The sequence below is a fragment of the Nycticebus coucang genome, chromosome 16 (genome assembly GCF_027406575.1).
Source record: "Nycticebus coucang isolate mNycCou1 chromosome 16, mNycCou1.pri, whole genome shotgun sequence".
In the NCBI taxonomy this organism is placed as follows: Eukaryota; Metazoa; Chordata; class Mammalia; order Primates; family Lorisidae; genus Nycticebus; species Nycticebus coucang.
In genome coordinates, this window is record NC_069795.1 from 42,410,029 (window position 1) to 42,433,543 (window position 23,515).

Sequence of the window (23,515 nt, forward strand, 5' to 3'; positions counted from 1 at the left end):
ATATGGTTGCTCTATTTTTTGCTTTTTTTTAATTCAAACAATTTCTTATTAAACAAAGATTGTCACAAAATTGGATATCCCTATACTTTGTTCACAATTATTCTTACTCTCCACAGAAAGGCTGCTTCTTAACTTCTCATCTGGTGATGGCAAGCACTAAAATCCTGATTTTTAAATAGTAAAAATGACTCAGTGTTTTAAATTTAAAGCAGTACGTTGGTACATTGCTCTTGCACCCAGTATCAAGAATGTAAAAATGTCTATTTATTCAAAAATATTTTTTAAAAAATCTTTAGGCATGGACAATGAGAGCAGCATACCATTATGTATTGCCAATTGAAATCAGTTACTGATGGTTATAGTGGTTATCTTATACACCAGCCAGCCTTTTCTTCATTTTCTTCAATTGACGTCTATGAAATTTTGGTGAGGAACACTGCCTTGAGCTTCCTGTCACAGTTTATTAATAATGCTAATGCACTATTCTAGGAATTAGAAAGTATAACCTCTATACCACTTCTGACACCATCCATTGCAAGCATTCTTAGCCCTTCTCTTCCATAGGAATTTCTGTTGACTACAACTTCTGCTGTAGTTAACAGAGAAGTACCCCAGTAGCATCCAATAAAGCAGTTTTTACAACATTTTTTGGGTCAATAAACCCTTTTTTCACCATATTCACAAAATCTACAATTATAATATCATAACCAATTTCTGAGAAACTTGGCATCATTTTCTCAGCTATCAAAGATTGTTAGCTAGAGTTAATGAGTCCAAAACTGAAATCTACCAAAGCACAGTATGAACCCTTCCCAGAACAATGCCTGAAGTAGCAGTTCTTGTAGCATCTAGGGCATCTATAACTCTGTCTTTATTTTCATTTACTTCAATGTCACATGTACTATTCATCTTTAGCACAGTTACTCCATCTCAAAGTTTTGGCAGACGTTCATTCCATTTTTCCTTTTCATAGTCACAAGTTGTAACATCTAACTGCTCACTGATTTCTTGAATATGTTTTTGAATTTGAGCCCTGTCATCTTTTTCTTTCAAGAGCATGGCATTGTCCTTGGGCACAACAACCTTTTCAACTTTTCCTAAGTCATGAGGCTGAACATTTTCAAGATTTAGCATCAACCCCTCTTCTCTAAACACTCCATTGCCAGTATTAGTAGTCACATCATTAATCTGGTTCTTCCTATTATTACCAAAATCTAGAGCTTTGCCTGCTACAACTTGAAGACCAACTACTAGCCTATTCATAATGAGTGTACGTAGAGCTTCTCCATCGATATCTTCAGCAATTATGACCAAGGGTGTATGGTGAACATTGTCAATTTCAAGTGCAAGTACAATGAACTGGAGAATAGAAATTTCTTTTAACCCACCCCTTCCCCTGGCAGCGGCGGTGGGCGTGTTGTTGTGGTGGCAGCAGCAGCCAGCTGCCATGAACCCCTCGGACTCATTGTGCCTAGTTCCATGTAACGCTGTGATGGGCCGGCCTGGCTGTGGTGCCTCGGGTGATATTATCAGTTAAAGTGCCCTCCTGTAGATTATACTTGTAGATTCCTGAAGAGTTCATCTGAAGATTCAGACTGACTGAAGTCATCTGTCGATGAGGCTCCCATCCAGAAGGAGAGTTAAAGGACAGAAATTTAGAAAGTAACCTGGTGGATTAGAGCTGCACCAAGAGAGAAGGTTGAAGAACACACATCAACCCTGCTGAGGCGAGCTGCGACCCCAAGGATACAAACAAAAGGGCCTGGACTGCAGCTGGTCAGTGCTGATTCTGTGGCACAGGAGTGAGGAGAGGACAGTGGGCTGAGAGGGAACCACGCCAGAGCTGCAGTGCCCCGAGGCGCAGAGCAGCAGCCATTTTTGGCAACAATAGGGCTCCCCCCGGATATTCTGAAGTCACACCCCCTGCTCTCTGGGCAACCAGAGGAGGCCGGGCATCTTCTCAGATGGCAACCACCGTGGAACAAATCTGTGATGAAAATGCAGGCCCTGTGAGTAAAGGGTTTGCATGAGGCAGTACTGGCCTGGGTGGAGTGTGGGGACTAGAAAACACATGCGCAGAGCCGGGAGATTCCCAGGGCAGGGCTGACCCAGAAGACCACTTTACTGAGCCTAAGAAGCACCTGACCTCCCGGAGACAGTCACCTTAAACAAAGGAGGGCAGGCAGAGACTGGATCTGACAGGTAACCATGCTACAAAGACAAACAGCTGAGACCATACAGCAGCATAGACAGAGACTGAGGCACAGGTTCTGGGAACTCAAAACAGCTTCTCTTCTGCAGGGGAATTGAGCAGGGACAGAAACAAATTCCCAGAAAGTTGTTCTTTTCTGTCAGTAACATCAATCAGGGGCGGGGCTGGAACTGAGTGAACAGCCCCAGCCTCCATCAAGCACCCAAGGTTGTCAGGCCTCACCTCTCCCTGCTGGATAGAGGCAGAGAACAGAGGCCTGGCTGAGCACACATAGATTTCCTTGTGATTCAGGCAGGTGCAAACTCCTGGAGTATCTGCTCATTGGAGGCAACTGGATCACAGCCCTGTGGGGTTATCAGTGACTGGGTGTGAAAGAGGTGCAAGATGGGAAAGGAGGTATCAACCTTCCCAGACAAATCTATTTGCTGCGTGGGTCCTCCTGAGTTCACAGAGCACCAGAGCAAGTCATATCTGAGTTATCAGCAGACCCCTGTGATCTAGTTGCCAGAGATGTTTTAAACTCTCCCATCTCAGACAGGTGCTGACTGAGACAATTGATTTGGACCTTTTGAACTGAGCCAGTCACCCAAGGACCATCCAAGTGGTGCCCTGGGTGTGTGGTGGTAGGGAGGCATGATTTTCCATTTCCAATTGCTACCTGTGGGGAGCAAGGTGACTTAATTGCTGGTATTTCTGTACAACTGAGACTTCAACCCAGAGTAACTGTTGCACTAGGGTTGGACAGAGACCAGCTGAAAACAAGACAGAGCCACTTAGCCCCACCACACCAAACAGGTCCCCAATTCCTCAGGCTGTAGCATTATACAGGTCCTTGACAAAGCTCCAGGGGAAAAGTCAAATGGCTTAAAATAATCATGGGGTGGAATCAGTGGAAAAACTCTGGTAACATGAATAATCAGAATACGTCAACCCCCCCCCCAAGTTTCCTGTAACTGAAGATGTAACTGAAGATCCCATTCATAAACAGCTGGCCAAGATGTTAGAAATCGAATTCAGAATTTGGACTACAAACAAAATTAATAGAATGGAAGAAAATTTGGAATTAGAAATTCGAGGACCAATTCAAAAGTCAGAATTAGAAATTCAAGGATAAATTCAAAAGTTGTCTCAAGAATATAACGAATTTAAAGACAAAACCACAAAGATTTTGACACACGGAACCAAGAATTTGCAGCCCTCAAAGATCTGAAAAATACAGTAGAATCCCTCAGTAACAGAGTGGAGCAAGCAGAAGAAAGGATTTCTGACATTGAAGACAAAGCTTTTGAATGCTCCCAAACTCTCAAAGAGGAAGAGAAATGGAGAGCAAAAATAGATCATTCTCTTAGAGAGCTCTGTCATAATTCGAAGAAGGCTAATATCCGCCTCATTGGAATCCCTGAAATTGAAGCAGTGGCTTCACAAGGCACAGTGGCCCTTCTCCATCTATTTATGAAATAGAATTTTCTAGACATGCTAAGAGATTCTGAAATTCAGATAGCAGACAGTTTCAGAACCCCAGCATGACTCAATCCCAATAAGACATCCCCCAGACATATCATAATTAACTTCACTAAAGTTAATATGAAGGAGAAAATTCTGAAAGCAGCCAGACGTAAGAAATCCATTACCTACAAAGGGAAGAATATTAGAGTGACTGCAGATCTCTCTGCTGAAACTTTCCAAGCCAAAATAGGGTGGTGATCGACTTTTAATCTCCTAAAACAAAATAACTTTCAACCCCGTGTCCTGTATCCTGCTAAACTGAGTTTCATTTATGATGGAGAAATTAAATACTTTAATGACATTTATATGTTGAAGAAATTTGCCATAACCAAACCAGGTCTTCAGGATATTCTCAGACCTATCCTCCATAATGACCAGCCCAATACTCTACCACAAAAATAAACTCACTCAGAAACTTTTGATCAAACCCGTTGGTGAAAGATTAAAAATGTCTACTAAATTTTGAAAAACTCTATACCCAAAATTTTATCAGACTTACCAATATTCTCCATTAATGTGAGCAATTTAAACTGTCCTCTAAAGAGGCACAGGTTGGCTGACTGGATTCAAAAACTCAGGCCAGATATTTGCTGCATACAAGACTCACATCTTACCTTAAAAGATAAATATAGACTCAGGGCGAAACGATGCTCGCCCATATTTCAGGCTAATGGTAATCAGAAAAAAGCAGGTGTTGCAATTCTATTTGCAAACACAATAGGCTTTAAACCAACAAAAGTAAGGAAAGACAAGAATGGTCACTTCATATTTGTTAAGGGTAATATTCAATATGATGAGATTTCAAGTATTAATGTTTATGCACCCAACCAGAATGCACCTCAATTTATAAGAGAAACTCTAACAGACATGAGCAACTTGATTTCCTACAGCTCCATAATAGTTGGAGATTTCTACACTCCATTGGCAGTGTTGGATAGATCCTCCAATAAGAAGCTGAGCCAAGAAATTTTAGATTTACACCTAACCATCCAACATTTGGATTTAGCAGACATCTACAGACGTTTTATCCCAACAAAATTGAATACACATACTTCTCATCAGCCCATGGAACATACTCCAAAATCGATCACATCTTAGGTCACAAGTCTAACCTCAGTAAATTTAAAGGAATAGAAATTATTCCTTGCATCTCTCAGATCACCATGGAATAAAAGTTGAGCTCAGTAACAACAGGAATCTGCATACTCATACAAAAACATGGAAGTTAAATAACCTTATGCTGAAAGATAACTGGGTCATAGATGAGATTAAGAAGGAAATTGCCAATTTTTTGGAACAAAACAACAATGAAGACACGAATTATCAGAACATCTGGGATACTGCAAAGGCAGTCCTAGGAGGGAAATTTATAGCACTGCAAGCCTTCCTCAAGAGAATGGAAAGAGAGGAAGTTAACAACTTAATGGGACATCTCAAGCAACTGGAAAGGGAAGAACATTCCAACCCCAAACCCAGTAGAAGAAAAGAAATAACCAAAATTAGAGCAGAATTAAATGAAATTGAAAACAAAAGAATTATACAACAGATTGATAAATCAAAAAAAGTGGGTTTTCTGAAAAGGTCAATAAAATAAATAAACCTCTGGCTAACCTAATCAGAAAAAAAGAGTAAAATCTCTAGTTTCATCAATCAGAAACAACAAAGACGAAATAAGAACAGATTCCTCAGAAAAATCAAAAAATCCTTAATGAATATTACAAGAAATTTTATTCTCAGAAATATGAAACTCTGAAGGAAATTGACTAGTATTGGAAGCACATCACCTTCCAAGACTTAGTCAGAATCAAGTGGAAATGTTGAACAGGCCAATATCAAGTTCTGAAATAGCATCAACTATACAAAATCTCTCTAAAAAGAAAAGCCCAGAACCAGATGGCTTCACGTCAAAATTCTACCAAACCTTTAAAGAGAAACTAGTACCTATATTACTCAACCTGTTCCAAAATATAGAAAAAGAAGAAAGACTACGCAACACATTCTATGAAGCAAACATCACCCTGATCCCCAAACCAGGAAAAGACCCAACAAGAAAAGAAAATTATAGACCAATATCACTAATGAATATAGATGCAAAAATATTCAACAAGATTCTAACAAACAGAATCCAGCAACACATCAAACAAATTATACATCATCACCAAGTCGGTTTTTTCCCAGGGTCTCAAGGCTGGTTCAATATCCGTAAATATATAAATATAATTCAGCACATAAACAAATTAAAAAACAAAGACCATATGATTCTCTCAATCGATGCAAAAAAAGCTTTTGATAATATCCAGCATCCCTTCATGATCAGAACACTTAAGAAAACTGGTATAGAAGGGACATTTCTTAAACTGATAGAGGCCATCTACAGCAAACCCACAGCCAATATTGTATTGAATGGAGTTAAATTGAAATCATTTCCACTCAGATCAGGAAACAGACAAGGCTGCCCATTGTTTCCATTGCTTTTTAACATTGTAATGGAAGTTTTAGCCATTGCAATTAGGGAAGAAAAGGCGATTAAGGGTATCCATATAGGGTCAGAAGAGATCAAACTTTCACTCTTCGCCGATGATATGATTTTATATCTGGAAAACACAAGGGATTCTACTGTAAAACTCTTAGAAGTGATCAAGGAATACAGCAGCGTCTCAGGTTACAAAATCAATATTCATAAATCTGTAGCCTTTATATACACCAACAATAGTCAAGCTGAAAAAAACAGTCTAGTACTCTATTCCATTCACAGTAGTGCCAAAGAAGATGAAATATTTAGGAGTTTATTTAACAAAGGATATGAAAGATCACTATAAAGAGAACTATGAAACTTTAAGAAAAGTAATAGCTGAAGATGTTAACAAATGGAAAAACATATCATGCTCATGGATGGGAAGAATCAACATTGTTAAAATGTCCGTACTACTCAAAGCAATATACAATTTTAATGCAATCCCTATTAAAGCTCCACTGTCATACTTTAAAGATCTTGAAAAAATAATACTTTGTTTTATATGGAATCAGAAAAAACTTCAAATAGTCAAAACATTACTCAGAAATAAAAACAAAGCAAGAGGAATCACGCTACTGGACATCAGACTACATTGTAAATCAATAGTGATCAAAACTGCATGGTACTGGCACAAAAACAGAGAAGTAGATGTATGGAAGAGAGTAGAGAACCAGTAGATGAATCCAGCTACTCACCGTTATTTGATCTTTGACAAGCCAATTAAAAACATTCAGTGGGGAAAAGATTCCCTATTTAACAAATGGTGCTGGGTGAACTGACTGGCAACCTGTAGAAGACTTAAACTGGACCCACACGTTTCACCATTAACTAAGATAGACTCTCATTGGATTAAAGATTTAAACTTAAAACATGAAACTATAAAAATACTAGAAGATAGTGCAGGGAAAACCCTTGAAGTAATCGGTCTGGGCGAGTATTTTATGAGGAGGACCCCCCCCCCCGGGCAATTGAAGCAGCTTCAAAAATACACTACTGGGACCTGAACAGATTAAAAGGCTTCTGTACAGCCAAGAACACAATAAGTAAACCAAGAAAACAGCCCTCAGAATGGGAGAAGATATTTGCAGGTTATGTCTCCGACAAAAGTTTAATAACCGGAATCCACAGAGAATTCAAACGTATAAGCATGAAAAGAACAAGTGATTTCATCGCAGACTGGGCAAAGGACTTGAAGAGAAACTTCTCTGAAGAAGACAGACACACAGCCTACAGATATATGAAAACATGCACATCATCTTTAATCATCAGAGAAATGCAAATCAAAACTACTTTGAGATATCATATAACTCCAGTAAGATTAATCCATATCACAAAATCCCAAGACCAGAGATGTTGGCGTGGATGTGGAGAAAAGGGAACACTTCTACACTGCTGGTGGGAATGCAAATTAATACTTTCCTTTTGGAAAGATGTTTGGAGAACATTTAGAGATCTAGAAATAGATCTGCCATTCTATCCTATAATTCCTCTACTAGGTATATATCCAGAAGACCAAAAATCACATTATAACAAGATATTTGTACCAGAATATTTATTGTAGCCCAATTCATAATTGCTAATCAAAAAAGCCCAAGTGCCCATCGATCCACGAATGGATTAATAAATTGTGGTATATGTACACCATGGAATATTATGCAGCCTTAAAGAAAGATGGAGACTTTACCTCTTTCATGTTTACATGGATGGAGCTGGAACATATTCTTCTAAGTAAATATTCAAGAATGGAAGAAAAAGTATCCAATGTACTCAGCCCTTCTATGAAACTAATTTATGGCTTTCACATGAAAGCTATAACCCAGTTACAACCTAAGAATAGGGGGAAAGGGGAAAGGGAAGGGAGGGAGGGGGGAGGGGGGCAGAGGGAGGGGGATTGGTGGAATTACACCTATGATGCATCTTACAAGAGTATATGTGAAACTTAGTAAATGTGGAATGTAAATGTCTTAGCACAATAACTAAGAAAATGCCAGGAAGGTTATGTGAACCAGTGTGACGAAAATGTGTCAAATGGTCTATAAAACCAGTGTATGGTGCCCCATGATCGCACTAATGTACATAGCTATGATTTAATAAAAATAAACAAATAAATAAATAAATAAAAGAAATTTATCTTACTCAATAAAACATAGGCATCCTAGAATTCACATTTATGACCTTTTGATGTGTTAATAAATTATGCAGAAATATAGCCTTTATCAAACTTCATGCCTTCAATAATTTTTAATATAACTTTCAGTTTTTTTTCCATTCTTTACTGTGATGATACCCTTTCTTCCAGCATTTTTCATCTCATCAGAAATGATGTTGCCAATTTTCTTTTCTCGTCTTGCAGAAATCATAGCAATATGAGCAATTTCTTTGGGGATTGTTACAGTTTTAGACTGCTTTTTTAATTTGGCGATTATATCATCAACACCTCTCCTTATTTCCACCAGATTTAACACCTTTGCTAATGTTCATGAAGGTTTCCTTGGCAACAGATGGTGCCAATACAGTAGCAGTGGTATACCACTTCCATCTTCTTCATTTGTGTTATTGTCAACATTTTGACCAACTTTATCACCAATATTTTTATTGGTGATTTTAGTCATAATTAGGTCAGTTGATTTTGCAACAGTCACACCATCTTTGATTACTTTCCCCAATTCCGTTCAATAATCACTGCTCTTCCTTTTAGCCCTATTGTAATGGCTACAAAATGGGCTAAAAGGTCCACACTTTGAAGCACTAAGACTCAGTCGCCAAATTTTACACCTTTGGCATAAGCCCTAATCAGATGAAGAGACAGTGCCCTGGACACTGGTCTTATCTGGTAAAGGACTGTGGGTGATGGAAGCATTTCTGTGGTGCAGTGGCAGGCCATGTGGTCTGCAAGGCAAGTTGTTGTTGAAAGAGAGCACTCTATTTTTGATTTTTTGAGAAACATCCATACTGTTTTACAGAGTGGTTGCACTAATTTACATTCCCATGAACAGTGCCCATCTATTTGATAAAAGGCATTTTAAATGAGGTGAGTTAATGTATCATTGTGGTTTTGATTTGCAGTTCTCTTATGACTGATTATGTTGAGTATCTTTTCATATACCTGTTGGCCATTTCTATGTCTTTTTTCAAGATGTGTTTATTAAAATCCATTGCCCATTTTTAATTGGATTATTTTCACTATTGAGTTGTTGAAGCTCTTTATATATTCTAGTCATTACTCACCTACCTGTCAGAAGAGTACTTGAAAAATATTTTCTCCCAATTTGGGATTCATTTTATTCATTGTTTCCTTAGCTGTGCAGAAGCTTTTCATCATGATGTGATCCCATTTGTACAATTTTGTTTTGGTTGCCCATGCTTTGGGGTTATTATTTAAGGAATCATTGCCCAAACCTATGTGCTAAAGCATTTCTCAATGTTTTATTTCTTTAATCCATTTTGATTTGATTTTTGTATATGGCAAGAGATAAGGGTCTAGTCTAGTCTCCTTCTTTCGCATATGGGAATTCAGTTTTCCCAACACCATTTATTGAAGAGACTGTCCTTTCCCCACTGTATGTTCTAGGCAGCTTTTTGAAGATAAGTTCACTAAAGATGTGTGGATGTATTTCCACATACCCTATTCTGTCCCTTTGGTCTAGATGTCTGTTTTATGTCAGTACCACACCATTTTGTTTACTACAGCTCTACAGTATAATTTGAAGTCAGATAATGTAATTCCAACAGTTTTGTTCTTTTGCTTAGGATGACTCTTACTTTTCTAGATGTTTTGTTATTTCATGTAAATTAATTTTTTTTCTATCTGTGAAGAATGTCATTAGTATTTAGATGGCAACTGCATTAAATCTATAAATTTCTTTAGGTAGTATGGATATTTTAATACTCCAAGAATATGAAATATTTTACAGTGTGTATTCTTGTCAATTTCTTTCATCTTTTTTTTTTTTTTATAGTTTTCATTATAGAGATCTTTTACCTCTTCGGTAACAGTCATTTCTAGGTATTTTATTTGTAGCAGTTGTACATGGGATTACTTTCTTGGTTCCTTTTTCATATTGTTTACTGTCAACATATGGAGTTGCTATTAAATATTGTATAATTGATTTTGTATCCTCTAACAGTACTCAATTTGCTATCAGTTCTAATATAGGGTTTTTATGTTTTCTTAGTTATATGTGTAAGATAAGATCATATCATCTCCAAACAAGGATAATATGACTTCTTCCTTTTCAATTTGGATGGACTTTATTTCTTTCTCTTGTCTGGTTGCCCTAACCAGAACTGTGTTGAAAATAGTGGCAAAAGTGGCCATCTTTGTCTTGCTCCAAATCTTAGATGAAAGACCTTTTCCCAAGTTAGTATGATACTAGCTGTGGTTCTTTCATATACGGTTTTTACTCTGTTGATGTAATTCCCTTATATATCAAATTTGTTTAGAGTTTTTATTATGAAGGCATGTTAAATTCTATTGAAATTATCATATGGTTTTTGTCCCTAGTTCTGTTCATATAAGTTATCAGATTGATTGATTTGGGTATGTTGAACCATCCTTGCATCCTGGGGATGAATCAAATGGGATTCTATTTAAACATGGGCTCACAACACTCTTTAAACAAATAACTATGAAAATTTACAAAATTTTGTCTCTACTGTTATTAAAATGTTAGAAACATTAGTCATGTACAACAGTTTTACTCAGGTCATTTAGGTTTTTCCTCTATTCATTTATTTATTTAGTCATTAAAAAAATATTTATTCAGTTCCTAGCGAATGCCAGGGCATGATCCTAGGTACTGAGGTTATATCAACAGTGATCAAAACAAGGCTCTGCTCCTGTGTGTGACTTTGCTTTCTACTGGGATTTGACAGACTGTAATTTCCAAAATTGAACCACAACAGTATTTCTAGTCCCAACTGTTTTTTAGAGCTGAATTCCTTTTCCCTTCTGTTTGAAACGGACAGACCTCACTGTATAGGATTTCACACTCACTGTATAAGGTTCCTTCCACAAGAGCTATACACTGCAAAAGGTCCAAGTCAATGTTATAAAAGGCAAAAGCTTCTCTCTTTGTCCAGTTTTTCTGGAATCCTGAGTTTCTTATACTGCTCTTGGCTACCCCACACTGCCACACCGGGAAAAGAGCACAGAGATACAGAAAGAGATGCTTAAGGAGCCCTAGTTATTCCAGCCCCCAGATATTTGAGTCTTCTCAGACCAGGTCAGAGAAATGTGAGGAGGTGATCATTCAAATGATTTGAGCACCAGATGCTGTGTAACTATGTGACTGCATGTAAAACTCTGGGAAAGAAACTGATAGCTAAGCCAGTCAACTCAGAGAATTCCTGAACAAAATAAATTATTCTCACTGTTTTAAATCACTGGTTTGGAGTGGTGTGTTATGCAGTGGACAAGTAGAGCAAAGGAAGACAAAGAAAATAAACAAATATGCCAGTGAATATAGAGTACGCCACAATGGTAAAGAAACAATGTAAAGCAAACTGAGAGAGATTAGGAGAACCAGGTAGTGAATGTGAGGGCTTACTACTTTCTACTGGGTGCTCAGGAAAGTCGTGGCTGATATGTGGACATTTGAGCAGAAACCTAAAAACAGCCAGTCATTACGTTGTACGGGGAGAAGCATTCTATTAGAGAAAATGATGCTTCACAGCCCATGAGGTGAGAGTGTACATAGGGTGTTTACCAACCAAGAGAAGAGGCAAGTGAAGCAGGGTAGCATAGGGTGAAATAGTAGAAAATTAGGTGTTGAATATAAATAGGCCAAGAGTATATAAAATCATAATTGTTTGCATTCCCTACAATGAAGGGAAAGAATAAAAACAAAATATGATACTAAAAGTCTTTACAGTTCTAAGAATATTCCCAGCTTTAAACTCTTTGCCAAATTTTCACAATCTATTTTGATTAATGACCATAGCCTCATTTTGCTTGATTAAATTTATATAATACCATTTGCATGTCAGTAATTTTTAAACTACACACAAAAACAATTTGCCCCGGTGTTGCTCACAAGCACTGGAAGGCAAATAAACCAGAAAAGACAATTTTTAAAAGCATATATGTATATTACAAAACATTTGTCTTTTAGACCTGGTGTTTTTCTAGGATGCCCTAAATTTCTCTGTCTATTCCAGAATTAATGGTTAGTTAAACTTGTAATTTTACATATTGTTTGTAAGACTAATGTTATCATGAGAAAAAGCCAGTGAAGAGGAAGGATCTTTTATCTGTGACCCAGATCTTTTCAGAATGTTTTATTGTTGGTGGAAAATATGCTTTTGTCTGTCAATAGTGGAGTAATATAAACTCACATAAGCTGGTGCTTAAGGGATTGTGTGAGTTGACGTGAAACACTGATCGAGTACGGATTTAGGTACAGCTGTAATATGAGCTGCTGGAAAATATGGTGAGGTTTTGGACTTGGGAAATGACAGATAAACTAAATAAACTTTATTTAACTCTAATTCTCTTCCCATCATCACCACACACGTGTTCAGGAAAGAGGATATAAGTGGTTTTAACTGGCCTGTGCATAATCGTTACCAAAAAGAAAAAAAGAGAGAGGGAAAGAGAGAAGAAAGAACATAAAGTACAATTAAGAGAAAGTTAAACCCTAAAAAAAAAAGAAAGAAACTAGGGTAACTAAGAGTGCCTAAGTGCCCTTTATTCAATGCAATTACATCATATGTGAAACAATGTTTATTTATTTACCAAGGCAATGGACTCTTAAGCCTGCTTTTTATTGAAGACAGTAAATTGTCCATGCACTATGGATATCTTTTTGACCCTTTTTGTTATCGTTTCACTGCTTATGCCATGGTTATTACTTTAGTTCTCCATGGGTCGTCAGGGTTTTCTTGGGTTATTTTGTTTTGTTCCTTTCAAAAAAAGTAGAGAACTTTTCACTGTGCATGCTCCTATGATTTAGTGACAAGCTCATTTATCTCCAGATAGAGGAATAGGGACATTTCAAGTGAAAGCACATTGTGCAAAATTGACAACTTTTCTCTCTTTTCTTTCTGCCTTGGAGAAGTCGGTTGGGGTAGTGTTAGAAGCTGACTTTAGACTCACACAGATATTTGAGCCCTGCTCTTCCACTTACCATCTGCAGTGCCTGAATCAAGTTATTGAATCTCTTGTAAACTTGTTACTCATAATCTTTAAAGTACAGATAATATCTGATACCACTTTAGAAGGTTTAATTGAGTTGACATGAACACGTGGCATAGTTTTCTATCCAGCATGCTTTCTTCACTCACTTGACAAATATTTGTTGAGCTTCTAGCATGTTCCAGTAATTGCTGGTACTAGATACTTGGGGGTGGACAGACTATTAGGCATCTGACTTCATGAAGCTCATATTCTTTTAGATTTTTTTTTAGTAGCTAATATTTTATAAACTATTGTTTCAAGACATAACCCTAGAGAAAGAAAAAGACACTTGGCATTTCCTTCTACCTCTGCTACTAGCTTACTAATGATTGAAATGAGGGCAAATGTGAATTTGTGTGTGTATAAAATAAATTCTAGTCCTAAGTTTAGTATTTCTAAGTCTAAGGGCAAATATGGAGAGAGGAGTCCATAGCAATGAATTTAAATATTGTGAGGGACTTCTGGGGATATGGAGTAGATGTCCTTTTTCCTACTCATCCGACTGTGGAGATCTAAAAGACTGGTAATTATACATGACACAAACCTAAGAAGACTTTGAAAGTGAAGAGGGGATGGCAAGCCCAAAGAGGAGAGTTCCTACGTTTTCTTTGTGTGTCATGTATCCCAGACTTAGAACTAAAGAAGCCAGAAACTCAGAATACCAAAGGATTCAGACCAAAAAAAAAAATCAACAAAGTCCTGATTTCTCGAGCCAAAGGGCCATGGAAGGAATAGCATAGCAAGACAGAAAACTTTTAGCTAAAAACCATTCTACTTCCATCAAACACCAAAATTAATAATATTTAGTTATTTCTCCCACTAACATCAACAAAGGCCCAGTGGGTAACCTAGATGTCAACCTTCACAAGACTGTAATAAGAAACCTCACTCCCCATGAAGTGGTATTAGAAAAGTTCAGTAAGAAACCAAGTACCCTGAGGATAAAACTGGATATTAACCCATTAGGTAATAACAAGCCTTCCTTCCCTTCTCCCACCAGTATTAGTAGAGACTGTGTGTGAAATATATAGTAGCCTACCCATTACTGCCAGAGTGCTTTTAGAGGAGGCATAGCGAAGAGTTAGGACTTGACCAATACTCTGTGGTAATAAGACTACATACCCTCTGTCAGGTCAGTGAAGGTCACATAAGGAACAGCAGCAAAGCATTCCTGACCCTGCCCAGCCTATGATGCATCAGTGCAAGCCCACTAGGGAACTGAAAATTCCATCCTCACCAATCAACCAAGTAGCAGCCCCTCTGCCAGTGTGTTATTTTAGGTCATTAGGGCACTGGAGCTATTACCACTACCCCACAGTAATAAAGATACACACACTGCCATCACTTGTTAAAGTACTATCAGAAGGTGCTCGCTTCGGCAGCACATATACTAAAATTGGAACGATACAGAGAAGATTAGCATGGCCCCTGCGCAAGGATGACACGCAAATTCGTGAAGCGTTCCATATTTTTTTGAGGTAAAAAAAAAAAAAAAGTACTATCAGAAGCTGGATAAAACAAAAGTGTTAAATAAGGTCCATGGTCACATAACATAACAATAAAAATGTTCGAGTTTAGTAGGAAATCACTTGGCATTCAAGAGCCAGGAAGATCTCAAACCAAATTAAAATTTAAAAAAGAGAAAAGGAATCAACATCAAGATAAGAGAGATGGTAGAATTATCCAACAAAACTTTTAAAGCAGCCATTATAAAATTATCGAATGAGCAATTACAGACACACTTGAAAAAAATAAAGAAATGGAGTCTTAGCAAAGAAATCATAGATATAAAGAAGAACCAAGTGATAAGCAGGGAGAAAATAAACTAAATAAACCAAAGACAACAAATATATCTTAAAAGTAAGGAGAGAGAAATAATAGATTGCCTGAAAGAGAGATATGATTTACATGATGATGGTTTTCACATCAGAAACAATGGACTGTGGAAGGAAATATTTCAAATGATTAAAGAAAATAAATGTAGATGCAAAATTCTTTAGCCAGTGAAAATATCCTTCAGAAATGAAGAGGAAATAAAGATATTCTTCAATGAAAGAAAATATAAAGAATTTGTCACCAGCAGAACTACCTTAAAGAATGGCTGAAAAAGTTCTCTAAATATAAAGGAATGATAAAAGAAGGAATTGAAACATCAGGTGGAAAAATATATGGAATTATGCCAAATGTCTCTTTCCTTCTTGCCTGATTTAAGTCACTGAACAGATTCTAAGTAGGAGGTTTGGAGGTCCATGGTGGCCAGAGAAAGCCCCTTACAGATCAGATCTCACTGTCCACAGGGGAATCACAGAGCCCTGGAGTTCCTCACCCTGTCCTTTCCCGCCCATGGATAGCTCCCCACGTGTGGTCTTGTCACAAGGACCAGCACATCACCCTCTCCTTCACTCTGAGTGTCTCCCATCACTTCTCTGAGGATTTACAATGCTCTCTCCAAGAAGGTGTATCCATAGGTGAGCATCTACTTGCAATTTTTGATCCTCTCCTTGAGAACAGCACACGTGAGCTGCTTCTAGTCCACCATACTGCAGATAAACCAGTAAGGTCTTTCGATGTTGTCTCATCTGTCTTTAGGCTCTTTCAATTGTTTAATTCCACTTTTTTTATTCTATTTTTCAGAAGGACTAAATTCTATTTCCTTACATTGACATTTCCTAACTTCTTCCTTTGTTAATTTCTACCCTTCTGGGAAGCACACCCAGAACTACAGTTCTCTCTTGGGTATACACTCAAATTTCACTTCAGTTCTTTTATCTTGGCAGAGTTTATACTTGGCAGAGTTCAGTTCTTTTAAACTGGCAGAGTTTATACAGAGCATTGAGACTCTCCCTCTTCTCTTATTTCTAGGATTCCCTCCTTAATTTCCAGTGTAATAAGTGCTTTAAAAAAAATTAGGATTTTAAAGTCACAAATCTTCTCTTGGAAGTTAAGGAGACTTAAATGACATAGAGGAGGTCTCTTCTTAGGTTAAAGATTATAAAATAAAATCACACACATATACATACATACAAACATGCATACATATACATGCATAGAAACACGTGTGTACCTAAATAATAAAATAACCTAGTACATTCTCTATTCCAAATATCCATCCCCTTTCTGTCAGCTTTTGTTGTTCTATATCGCTTTTGATATTTTGAAGAGTTTTGACTAGTCATCTCAAGGAGTGTTAGTCAGATATGATACTTCTTGGCCAGTGCCTAAAGCAGAAACTTAGAGATAAACAGTTTGAATATTAAAATGAACATAACAGGAAAGAGGAAAACTAGGTTTAACATTTTTGGGTAAAGCTCAACTGTAAAGTTGGTTGGCTATTTGTACAGACATATGGCGCTCCAACCACGCTAGCCAGATCTTGCTCATGTTCCAGAACAGACTGCTCCTACCATTGGTACTATGCACTTGAACATTTATGTAAACCTCAAAATCTTACAGAAGTATTTCTTACAAATTTTCAATAATATGCATATACTATCTGTTTTAAAGATAAATTATACCCCTTGGAAAAGACTGATAGTTCTTTAAAAATATACTTTCATTCTGACAATAAGAGAGATTTTCCACCCTTATTTCTTAATAATACCTCTTTCAGTTTCTCTGTATTCAGCAGCATCGCTGTAAATTGATTCTGCAAAGAGTCTTTTATTTATTTATTTTTTTTTTTTGTAGTTTTTTGCCAGGGCCGAGTTTGAACCCACCACCTCCACTATATGGGCTGATGCCCTACTCCTTCGAGCCATAGGGCACCACCCAGAAAGAGTCTTTTTCATGGAGAGATCACCTAGTTTTAACAAATACTGTTGTCTTAACATTTAAAAAGTTGCACTGCTTATTTTTATGTTTTAAATAATAAATAATTCTTACTTAAAAATGTTTGAGAAAGCATGTTTTTCTTGATTTTCTTTTTTGTTATATTTTATTGCGCTCAAATCTGAAGTTACAGAATACATACAGATAGTAAAAATGTTAAAATGGTGAAGCACGTTGACTCATTCAGCATTTCACAGAGTTGTCCATTTCTTTTGTTTTTTGTGGCAAGAGCAGCTGAAGTCTACTCATGTAGTATGAATCCCACATAACAGTCATTTTATTATCTATGGATCTCAATGTTGTACATTAGGTCTCTAGAATGGCTCATCTTACACATCTGCAAACCTGTATCCTGTTATCTTCATCTGAAGGTCTTTATTTTTTGGCTTATTATTTTTTCTGGCATTTTTAACGGAAAAATGAAATTTTTCTAAAAAAAATTCTTGAAATTATGCCTGTGATTTAAAGCCATGATCATGTTTCCATTGTCTGCTTTGTATTGACTATTCAAGGGACCTTCATTCCTAGAAAGGATGGTCTTTGAAGGATGAGATGAAAGAAGGAGTGAGTCTTTCCTTTTCTGGAGTTTCTTGTTTGGAAAGGAGAAGGTGCAGACAGCTTTTAATCAATCATGTAATTTTGTGCATACTCATTCAAAGTAACAGTTCTTATATTCCTTTGAAAGGAGAATGTTGCACCTTGGATTAGCAAAGCCAACAGAATCATATACAATATGTTGGTTTGAATTCTTGCTAAGGCTTTTTGCCTATCAAGTGTTTCTGATTGACAGACCACACCTGCTCTGTCAGTCCTTTACCCTTTCTTCTGAAAATTATATAGGAAATAACTTATTTTTTAATTTACTTGGTTGAATTTATTCCTTTAGGGCTATGAAGAACTCAGGTATTAGCACCATATCACTGAAAAAAATTGAAATTGAAATAAAACAATATGTTTATGATTAATTTATTTAGCATCATCTTTAGTTACCTCACTATGGACCAGGCACATGACTGTGCCCTGAATATGTTAATAAATACGAAGTTTCCTTATTTTGAAGAACTTCTATAAATTACGTGGTCATATATGTATGTATATGTATATATGTGATATGCATACATATCTCATGTGTATATATACATATATACACATGACATTGACTCTTCTATTAATTTTTATCACTTTGACACAGCCCCAAGTGTTCTTTTAATATCCTTATCTGTATATGTTTTTATATTTACCAAGTTCCTTGACAAAAAACATCTGTAAGAGTTAGTCCCATGTATACATTGTATAATAATCAAATCAGGATAATTAGCAAATCCATTACCTCAAACATATTTCTTTGTGGTGGGGCCTTCAAAAGCTTCTCTTCCAGCTATTTTTGAAATACACAATTCATTATAGTCATTACTGTGTGATAGAATGCTAGAACTATTCTCTCCTATCTAACTGTAACTTTGTACCCATTGACCAACCTCTCCCCATACCTAACCATGTTTCTGTGGAGCAGAAATTCTTTTAATGAGGTCTAATTCATTAAGTTTTTGTTGCTATTTTGCTTTCAGTGTGATATCTAAAACATTTTTCTCTAACCCAAGACACAAAAATTTTCTCTATATTTTCTGTTAAAAATGTGCAGTTACGTGTTTTCCACTTAAGTCCATGATTGATTTTCAATTAATTTTTGTATATTGTGTGAAATATGAATTAAGGGTTTTTTTCTTACATATCAATATACAATTATACCAGAACAATTTTTTGAACAAATTGTCCTTTATCCATTTCATGGTTTTTATACTTTGGTTGAAAATCAATTGGCCATATTTGTGTCAGTCTATTTCTGAACTTTCTTCTGTTCTATTGATCTATATAATGTATCTATCTTGATACCAACACCAAAACATTTTGATTATTGTAGCTCTGTATTATGTCCTGAAGTTATATCAGATTATTTCTGCTACCTAATTATTGAAAGTAAATATTGCCTGTCAAAACATATAAATATTTTGATCCCTAAAATCATTTATTTTACACAATGATTTAAAATACTGACTTTCTGAATAAACTTTATTACAGCTAAGGATGGGAAAACATTTGTAATCACCAGAAAAAAATGGAAAATTAATACAATGAAACTTCTGAGACATAAATAGCCATTATTTCTTACTTTAAAACATCTGGAAGGTTTTCTTTAAATCCTTTTCAAGGCCTAAGTGATATGCCTTCAAGCTAACAATTTAAGAAAATTATTAAAATTGTTCCATTGATATTTTGCTTTTATCAATAGTTTAATTTCAGTTACCTATTAATATGGCAAATTCAAAATTCAGAGATAGAGATTCTGTTTGTATTTTAGAAGATATTTGTTTTTTTAATGCATAATTTGAGCACAAAATTGATAGACTATCCCAAATGAAGAAGAAACCAAACTTTGTCCTTACGAAATTTCAGGTATTTTTAGATATTAGATACTTTAGATATTAGATTTTAGATATTAGATATTAGATATTTTAGATATTTCAGGTATTTTTCGTTATGTTTATATGAGCAGGGGCAATTAAGAACAATCAAGAAAATGTAGAATAAATGGTGTTAGGTAATAAAATATAATTTTGCAGATATTGAAAAAATTGTTTATGAAATATATATTCCAAAATCAATTAAAAATAATCATGTAATTTAAAAAAGTAAATCTATTTCTTTAAACTACAAAAACTTCACTTGTCTGATTTTTGCTAAAAACATTTCCAGTTAATGGAGATATTGATTTCTAATAGGTCAATATTGCAGAGATAATTAACATTGTCTGTTATAATCATATTCAAAGCTGCTTTCACTAATGAAAATTATAATCTACTGTAATTGTTATCAGCAAAGAAATAAAATATTTGAAGAATGAAAAAATGATTTATATTTCAATATTTGAGCAAAAAATTACATTTTGCATACTGCCGCTAGCTACATTAGGGAACGAAGATGAATATTGAAAGTAATGCTCGAAGTAATGGTACAGTAGATGGAGGAAAACATTGATTTCTTCCCTTTTGAAAGAGGGACAGATTTCATAGGGTTTGGGGCTTTTGTTACAATAGGTTAATCAGATGATTTTTGAAAGCAGTAAGAATTCTATAGCTTTTTATTCAAGAGCTGAAAAAAAGTAGAGGCTTTATCACTGAAATTAAAAAAAAAATTTCATTTTATATCTCTAGCTCAGAGGTATCCTTATTTGTTCATGAAGGATATTAATTGATTAATAATTACTTGTTTCATTAATTCACTCCTTCAATCATACATTCAGTTAAGAAATCCTGTGCTCACAATCCTCTTCTTTATTTCCTAGTACCCTCCCTAGCAGTAGCTTCCCTGCTGCTGCACCGAAGACAGGATCTCCAGCTTCTCCCTCTCTTCCTAATTTGCCAGACTATTATTCTGTGACTCAGCCTTCAGGCCACCTAGGGAAGAAGGTCTCTGAGGAATTTCATCCTTTGGCCATCAAAATGTAAGAGATGCGGGAGATGAATATATGAGTGGCAGTATGCTTTCCAGCTTGAACTATTTACCCACCTTCTCTCAAGAAACTATCAGGGTTAATCCTGTCATTCCTCACTTTCTAATTCATTTGGAGAGGCCCCAGATGCCTCTGCCATCTATCATCAAGTGAACTCTCATTCCCACACTATACTATATGTCCATTAATCTCTTCTAATCTCTTAACTCCCAAACCCTTCAACTCTAGCCTTTGCAAATCACCCTTTGTCAGCAGTTAGAGCATTGATATGCTCTAACTCTGCATTAAACATTTCCCTCATTATCTTCCTCTAACTGAAATAGCTGTTCCATGAAAGGCATTACTTACCCTACAGCTCTCTCAAGACTCTCTATGGCCTCTCAATGACATCACTACCGCAATTATACACAGTTTACTAATTATTACTAATCATTCTCATCCACTTTCAAAACACACAAAAATAAAACTTGATCTTAACATCCCACCCCACCTCCCACCTCTCTTCAGTCCTTTCTCTTTGTTCCCCTCAACAGTAAAACTTACTTTAAAAAAGTCTTTTGTAGACAACATTGCCACTTTCTTACACACATTTTTTCTTCTGTCCATTCAGAGGTTGGGAATTGTAAGGCTTTCCACTTAAGGAAAGTGATTGATTGATTCAGAATATATTTTGAAATTGGAGTGAAAGAATTTGTATTTGGTTATAAGGTTGAGGGAAGGATATAAATTAATGATAATATCTAGATTTTTTTTTTGAGAAGTCTCCCTCTGTTGTCTAGGTTGATCTCAAACTCCTAGACTCAAGCAATTATCTTTCCTCAAGTCATCTGAGTAACAGAGGTTGATTAAAAGTAAAAAACAGAACTCAACCGGAGCATTTCTATTTATAACCAAATAGAAATTCTTTCACTCCACTTTCAAAATATATTCTGAATCCATTTATTTCACAATTCTGCAACCACAATCACCACATCCACAGCGTGTGGTTATGTGAATTGTGCAATGAACAAGGGCATCTATCCATGAGATAAGGCTTTGTGAAAATTAAGCCCAGGCTCTACTTACTATCCTGGTGTTGGGTTGTGTCTTTTTTGGTGAAAGTGATGCATTTTTTTATATAAATCCTTTGCTTGGGTGCTTGGCAATCTTTGCACCAAAAGGATCGCCCTTTTCAAATTGCATGACGAAAACATGCTAGCTAGCCCCTACTGCCACGCTAGTACAAGACACCATCACCTCCCACCTACAGAACATTAATAGCCTTCTAAGTGCCTTTTCTCTATTCTTTCTAATATATAGTTTATTCAGCAGAGCAATATATAAAACAGATAGCACCAAAATAAAATCATGAATAAGAACATGTTTCTCCCTGGTTTGAAATCTTTTTCCAACTTTCAAAGTAAAATCCTACATGTTTCATGTCCAGCTTGTCTAGCCAAGCTTATCTTCTACACTTTAGAGAGACGGGTGCATCACTCCACATAAAGAACTTTGGTTTAGCGGTTCATTCTTTTCTTGAAAATGTTTCCATCTGATTTTCTGGTTGTTGGCTCCTTCTCATCATTTAGAGATTACCTAATGATCATATACTTAAGGCTTTCTCTAAGGATTCAAACTACAGTATCCTCTTAATCACTGGTATTTTAAAATTTGGAATTTTTTTATTACTGGTTCATTCTTCATTTATCATTATACTAATTTATTGTTTACTCTATATATCCTTCTCTAAAATAAAAATTTATTCTTTGTCATGTTCACTGCCATTTCTAAGCATTTTGAATATTTCGTGGTATATACTAGGCATTTGGTAAATACTTGTTCAATGACCAAGCTGAATATCCTAAATGCCTACTTAGCAAGTCATATAATAAATCATTGTGGAATATCATTTTGTATTTAGAGAATTGAAAAATATAAAACAAAACTGGATAAATCGTTTTCCTCTGAGACATTTCAATTAATAAAATAAGTTATTTCAAGTAATCTCAATAAAATATTCTTATACATCCATCTCCTCCCCAAAAGTCATCTCATTGTACATGCAGGAATAGAAAACTTGTTTGAAACAAGAACTCATTTTTAATAGAATAAAATTCTCAGTGAGGAGTTGGCTATGTATAATTATAGATGGGATAAGAAATATAAATTTGAAGATCACATAACTCAATAACCTTTGAAGTAGAGGCAGTAGAGAATCAAATTCTAAAGAAAGGGGAAGAGGAACTGATAGCAAAATAAATTGATGACATTAGAAAGAAGACCAGAGATCAGAATAGTGTAGAATCTCATAGTGGGAGAAAGAGCAAGATGTGTATAATGAACTTTATAATTATATATAGGGAGACATGAGTTTACCTAACAAACATAGTTTATTATAAGATTTTTTTAAATTAGCTGCTGAAATTTAATTAAGATAAAGTGAGTGTATTGATTTGTGATCTTACTCCGGTTTTGCTAAATCCATGAACTTTATTTTTTAATCAGTGAAATATTAATAAAAAGATGAATTTGCAATAAAATAGATCAAAAAATTAACTGTGCAGCAATTGTTTTATTGTCTGTCATACTTGAGTAATCCCACTTCACATTTTCTAGTTCAAATTTTATTAAGTAAGATAAATAAATTTTAATAGTATTCTTCACCTTAGGCTTTGGAAAAACACAATGAATATTGGAATTTTGATGCTGAATATCCTTATAGTGGATTGATTAAGAAAGACTTAGAGCAATGGAGTTCAAAATCCTGACTGTTGTACACTAACTGTG

The 23,515-nt window shown here is 35.7% G+C and overlaps 1 non-coding gene and 1 pseudogene across 1 annotated transcript; one reads left to right on the forward strand and one right to left on the reverse strand.

Moving 5' to 3' along the window:
• Positions 1–485: 485 nt before the first annotated feature.
• Positions 486–9,093, reverse strand: LOC128567407 (60 kDa heat shock protein, mitochondrial-like; annotated as a pseudogene).
• Positions 9,094–14,776: 5,683 nt separating this feature from the next.
• Positions 14,777–14,883, forward strand: LOC128568182 (U6 spliceosomal RNA). Its single transcript, XR_008375007.1, has one exon. It is a non-coding gene; the product is annotated as a U6 spliceosomal RNA (small nuclear RNA).
• Positions 14,884–23,515: the final 8,632 nt, after the last annotated feature.